This window comes from Ornithorhynchus anatinus, chromosome X1 (assembly GCF_004115215.2).
Source record: "Ornithorhynchus anatinus isolate Pmale09 chromosome X1, mOrnAna1.pri.v4, whole genome shotgun sequence".
Lineage (NCBI taxonomy): Eukaryota > Metazoa > Chordata > Mammalia > Monotremata > Ornithorhynchidae > Ornithorhynchus > Ornithorhynchus anatinus.
This window is the reverse complement of record NC_041749.1, coordinates 13,602,031-13,607,621: the sequence shown is the minus strand read 5'-3', so window position 1 is coordinate 13,607,621 and position 5,591 is coordinate 13,602,031. Positions and strand designations below refer to the sequence as shown.

The following is a 5,591-nucleotide window of genomic DNA, read 5'->3' as shown; positions in this document are numbered from 1 at the left end:
CCCTCCCCCGCCCCGCCCCCGAGGGTTTTCGGCTCACGTCGCGAGCGGCCTCGGGTTGCCCGGGAGACGGCCCCGCCCTCCCCCAACCCCTTCCGGGGTCAGAGGGCGGCGCGCTGCAATGTGGGACGGCGGGGCCGTAGGATGAGGTGGGCAGGGCCGCCCGCCGTGACCCGGAAGGACATTCCGCCCCCGATGACGTCACCGCGCAGGGAACGGGTCCGCGGAGTCCCTTCATTCGTTCACGTGTATTCATTCATTCATGCATGCATGCATGAGATTTCCTTCATTCATTCGATTGCCTTCATTCTTTCCATAGTATTCATTCCTTCGATTTCATTCATTATGCAACTGTATTCATTCGATTTCATTCCTTCATTCGATTTCATTCATTCTTTCAATTGTATTCATTCGTTCGATTTCATTCCTTCATTCGTTCGATTTCATTCCTTCATTCATTCTTTCAGTTGTATTCATTCATTCGATTTCATTCATTCATTCATTCGATTTCATTCCTACATTCGTTCGATTTCATTCCTTCATTCATTCTTTCAATTGTATTCATTCACTCGATTTCATTCATTCATTCATTCGATTTCATTCCTACATTCGATTTCATTCATTCAATTTTATTCATTCAAATTCATTCCTTCATTCTATTTCATTCCTTCATTCTATTTCCTTCATTCATTCCTTCATTCGATTTCGTTCATTCATTCAATTTCATTCATTCCATTTTTATTCATTCTAATTCATTCATTCGAGTTCATTCATTTATTCAATTTCATTCATTCATCCATTCAATTTCATTCATCCATTCAATTTCATTCATCCATTCCATTTCATTCATCCAATTCATTCAATTTCATTCATTCCTCCATTCGATTTCATTCATTAATTCATTCATTCATTCATTCATTCATGTTTATTGAGTGCTCCCTATGTGCAGAGCACTGGACTAAGCACTTGGAAAGTACAATGCAGCAACAGAGAGAAACCATCCCTGCCCGACAACAGGCTCACCGTCTAAACTGTGCTCTTTTCTAGGCGCTCAGTATAGTCCTCTGCTTGTAGTAAGCGCTCAGTCAGTTGAGAAGCAGCACGGGGTAGGGGATAGAGCACGGGCCTGGGAGTCAGAAGGCCATAATAACAATAATAATAATAATAATAATAATAATGGTATTTGTTAAGCGCTTACTATGTGCCAAGCACTGTTCTAATCACTGGGATAATAATGATAATGTTGATATTTGTTAAGCGCTCACTATGCGCAGAGCACTGTTCTAAGCGCTGGGGGAGGTACAGGGTCATCACGGTGTCCCACATGGGGTCACATTTTTTAATCCCCATTTATACAGATGAGGTGACTGTGGCCCAGAGAAGTGAAGTGACTGGTCCAAAGTCACACAGCCGACAAGTGGTGGAGCCGGGATTCGAACCCTTGACCTCTGACTCCCAAGCCCGGGCTCTTTCCACTGACCCACGCTGCTTCTCTGTAAGAGAGATACAAGGTGATCAGGTTGTCCCATGTGGTGCTCACAGGCGTCATCCCCATTTGACAGATGAGGCGACTCAGGCCCAGAGAAGTGAAGTGACATCATTATTATGGTTTTTGTTAACCACTTCCTATGTGCCAAACACTGTTCTAAGCACTGAGGAACCTACAAGATAATCACGCTGTCGCATGTGGGGCTCCCTGTCTTAAGTCCCCATTTTACAGATGAGGGAACCGAGGCCCAGAGAAGAGAAGTGACTTGCCGCGCTGCTTCCCTCGTGGGTTTTCCTTGTACGGTCATGGGTTCTAATCCTCACTCTGCCACTCTTTCTGCTGTGTTTCCATGGGAAGTTGCTTCCCTTCTCTGAGCCTCAGTGACCTCATCTGTAAAATGGGGATTGAACCTGTGAGCCGCACCTGGGACAAGGACTGTGTCCCTTCCTTCCTTCCTTCCTTCCTTCCTTCCTTCCTTCCTTCCTTCCTTCCTTCCTTCCTTCCTTCCTTCCTTCCTTCCTTCCGTAATAATAACGTTGGTATTTGTTAAGCGCTTACTATGTGCACAGCACTGTTCTAAGCCCTGGGGGAGATACAGGGTCATCAGGTTGTCCCACGTAAGGCACATAGTTAATCCCCATTTTACAGATGAGGTCACTGAGGCGCAGAGAAGTTCATTCATTCATTCAATAGTATTTATTGAGCGCTTACTATGTGCAGAGCACTGGACTAAGTGCTTGGGATGAACAAGTCGGCAACAGATAGAGACAGTCCCTGCCCTCTGACGGGCGCACGGTCTAATCGGGGGAGACGGACAGACGAGAACGATGGCGATAAATAGAGTCGAGGGGTAGAACGTCTCGTAAAAACAATGGCAACTAAGAAGTGAAGTGACTGGGCCACAGTCACCCAGCTGACAAGTGGCAGAGCCGGGATTCGAACCCATGACCTCTGACTCCCAAGCCCGGGCTCTTTCCACTGAGCCACTCTGCTGAGCGCAAAGCACTGTACTAAGCGCTCGGAAGGGACAATTGGGCAACAGATAGAGACCGTCCCTGCCCAGTGACGGGCTCGCGGTCTAATCGGGTGGGGGGGGGGGGGGGGACGGACGGACAGAAACAAGACAACTTAATCGCGATAAATAGAATCAAGGGGATGGACGCCTTATTAAGAAAATAAATAGGGTCATAAAAATATAGACCAATGAGCAGGTGAGCACAGTGTCCATCCAGACCGGTACCCACCCCAGCGCTTAGGACAGTGCCTGCCACAGAGGGCCTCAGTGGAAAGAGCCTGGGCATGGGAGGCAGAGGTCGTGGGTTCGAATCCCGACTCGGCCACTTGCCAGCTGTGGGACTGTGGGCAAGTCACTTCTCTGGGCCTCAGTTCCCTCATCTGTCAAATGGGGATGAAGACTGGGAGCCCCACAGGGGACCACCTCATCACCTCGTAGCTACCCCAGGGCTTAGAACAGGGCTTGGCACATAGTCAGCGCTTCACAAATACCAACCTTTGTTTTATTTTTATTTATTGAATGACTGAACGACTGACTGAATGACTGACTCAATGAATGACTGAATGACCGAATGAATGAATGAATGAATGAATGACCGAATGACTGACTGAATGAATGAATGACTAACTGACTGAATGACTGAATGACTGACTGACTGACACTGAATGAATGAAAGAATGACTGAATGAACGAATGACTGAAGCCATGGAGCGGTGTGAGGCGCGCAGCGGGGGCCGACGGGATACGGGGAGGAGGGGGCGGGGCTGAGGAGAGCCGAGGGGCGGGGCCAAAGGAGGGGTAAGAGGGCGGGGCTAAGGGGAGGAGGGCGGGGCCAGAGGGCCGAGGGGCGGGGCCTGACGGGAAAGGGGCGGGGTCAGAGGATCAAGTGGGCGGGGCCTGCCGGGAAAGGGGCGGGGCCTGGCGGGAAAGGGGCGGGGCCTGGCGGGGAAGGGCGGGGCCAGAGGGCGGGGCTGAACGGGAAGGGGAGGGGCCATAGGGTCCGGGGGCTGAGGCGGGGCCTAACGGGAAAGGGGCGGGGCCAGAGGATCAAGGGGCGGGGCCTGCCGGGAAAGGGGCGGGGCCTGGCGGGAGAGGGCGGGGCCAGAGGGCGGGGCTGAACGGGAAGGGGCGGGGCCATAGGGTCCGAGGGCTGGGGCGGGGCCTAACGGGAAAGGGGCGGGGCAAGAGGACAAGGGGCGGGGCCTAACGGGAAAGGGGGCGGGGCCAGACGGCCAGGCCTAACGGGGAAGGGGCGGGCCTGATGGGAAAGGGGGCGGGGCCAGATGACGAAGGGGCGGGGCTCCGGGCCGAGGAGGGGGGCGGGGCTGAGGAGAGGCGAGGGGCGGGGCCGACGGAGGGCGAAGGGGGGCGGGGCCTAGGGAGGACGGTGGAACAGGGAGGAGGGGCGGGGCTAAGGAAGAGGCGGAGTGGGTTAAGGGGGCGGGGTTGAGGGAGGACGAAGGGGGCGGGGCCGAGGGCGGAGAGGGGGCGGGGCTAAGGGCGGAGAGGGGGCGGGGCCGAGGGAGGAGAATGGGCGGGGCCGAGGGAGGAGAATGGGCGGGGCCGAGGATGCGGGTTGGGGCGGGCTCAGCCCGGAATCGAAACCGAGAGCGGCCTCGGGCAGAGCAGAGCAGAGCAGAGCAGAGCAGAGCAAGGGGCGCTCAGTCCGCTCAGTGCCCCGCTCAGTGCGCTGGCTGCGGGGAGTGATTGAGTGGGTGAGTGCGGGCCCGGGGGCGGCGGGGCGGAGGAGGAGGAGGAGGAGGAGGAGGAGGAGGAGTGGGGGTGCGGGGGCGGTGGGAACCCGCGCGGCGCTGTGCCCACCGCTCTGCCCACCGCCGGGGAGCCTGACACCTAGCAGCCCCCCGGGGAGGGGGAGAGGAGGAGGAGGAGGAGAGGAGGACGAGAAGAGGAGGAGGAGGAGGAGGAGGAGGACGAGAAGAGGAGAGGAGGACGACGAGGAGGAGGAGGAGGAGAGGAGGACGAGAAGAGGAGGAGGAGGAGGAGGAGGAGGACGAGAAGAGGAGAGGAGGACGACGAGGAGGAGGAGGAGGAGAGGAGGACGAGAAGAGGAGAGGAGGAGGACGAGGAGAGGAGGACGAGAAGAGGAGAGGAGGAGGAAGAGGAGAAAAAAAAACCGCGTCCCTGAATCCCGCAGAAACGCAAAAAACCTCAGCCATTCCTTCATTCCTTCATCCATCCATCCATCCATCCATCCATCCATCCATCCATGCATTCATTCGTATCTATTGAGCGCCGACCGTGCGCAGAGCACCGGACGAAGCGCTGGGAACGGACGAGTGGGCCACAGAGGGAGACCCTCCCTGCCCCCCCGACGGGCTCACGGTCTAGAAGGGGGAGACTGGCAACAAAACCGAACCCCTAGCCGGGCGGCAATACCGTCAAAATCGAGGGATAGAATCGCAGATCGATAGAAGCATAGATCTAGACACGCCCCTAATAAATAAATAAAACAGAGTAAGACATAATATCTCTAGATGGAGACGAGGGCCGCGGGGAGGGGAAGGGGGAAGAGCGGAGGGAGGGAGGGAGTAGGGGGGATGGGGAGGAGGAGCGGAGGGAAAGGGAGGGCGCAGTCCGGGAAGGCCTCCTGGAGGAGGGGGAAGCGCTCAGGGGGGCCCGCGAGAGGGAAAGAGAGGGACTTGGGCCCGTGTGAGCAGGGAGGGCGTTCCACCTTTCCCCCAGCGACCTCATCCATCAGATGGGGCCGATTCATCATGTCGGTATCTGGTAAGCGCCTACCGTGCGCCGAGCCCCGTTCCACGCGCCGGGGTAGACACGAGGGAATCGGGTCGGCCCACGTGGGGCTCACGGGCGTGATCCCCATTTTACAGATGAGGGAACCGAGGCCCCGAGAGGTGAAGCGACCTGCCCGCAGTCCCACGGCTGACGAATGGCCGGGCCGGGATTTGCTTGCCGGGTGCCGGGCGCTGTACCGGGCCCTGGGGTAGATGGGTCCGGGTTCCCACCGTGGGGCCCCGTCCCCGTTTTCCAGATGGGGCGACCGAGAGAAGTTCGGCGCCTTCCCCGGAGTCACCCGGCGGACGAGGGGCAGGGGCCGAACGGTCGTGA

At 56.5% G+C, this 5,591-nt stretch overlaps 1 protein-coding gene across 1 annotated transcript in view; it reads left to right on the top strand.

Annotated features, from left to right (window-relative positions):
* Window positions 1–4,116: 4,116 nt before the first annotated feature.
* Window positions 4,117–5,591, top strand: part of EIF2AK2 (eukaryotic translation initiation factor 2 alpha kinase 2) — a 36,775-nt gene continuing 35,300 nt past the window's right edge. Inside the window, exon 1 of the mRNA XM_029051788.2 lies at window positions 4,117–4,216. The gene's annotated coding sequence lies outside the window, so the exon portion shown is untranslated. The remainder of the gene's footprint in view (window positions 4,217–5,591) is intronic.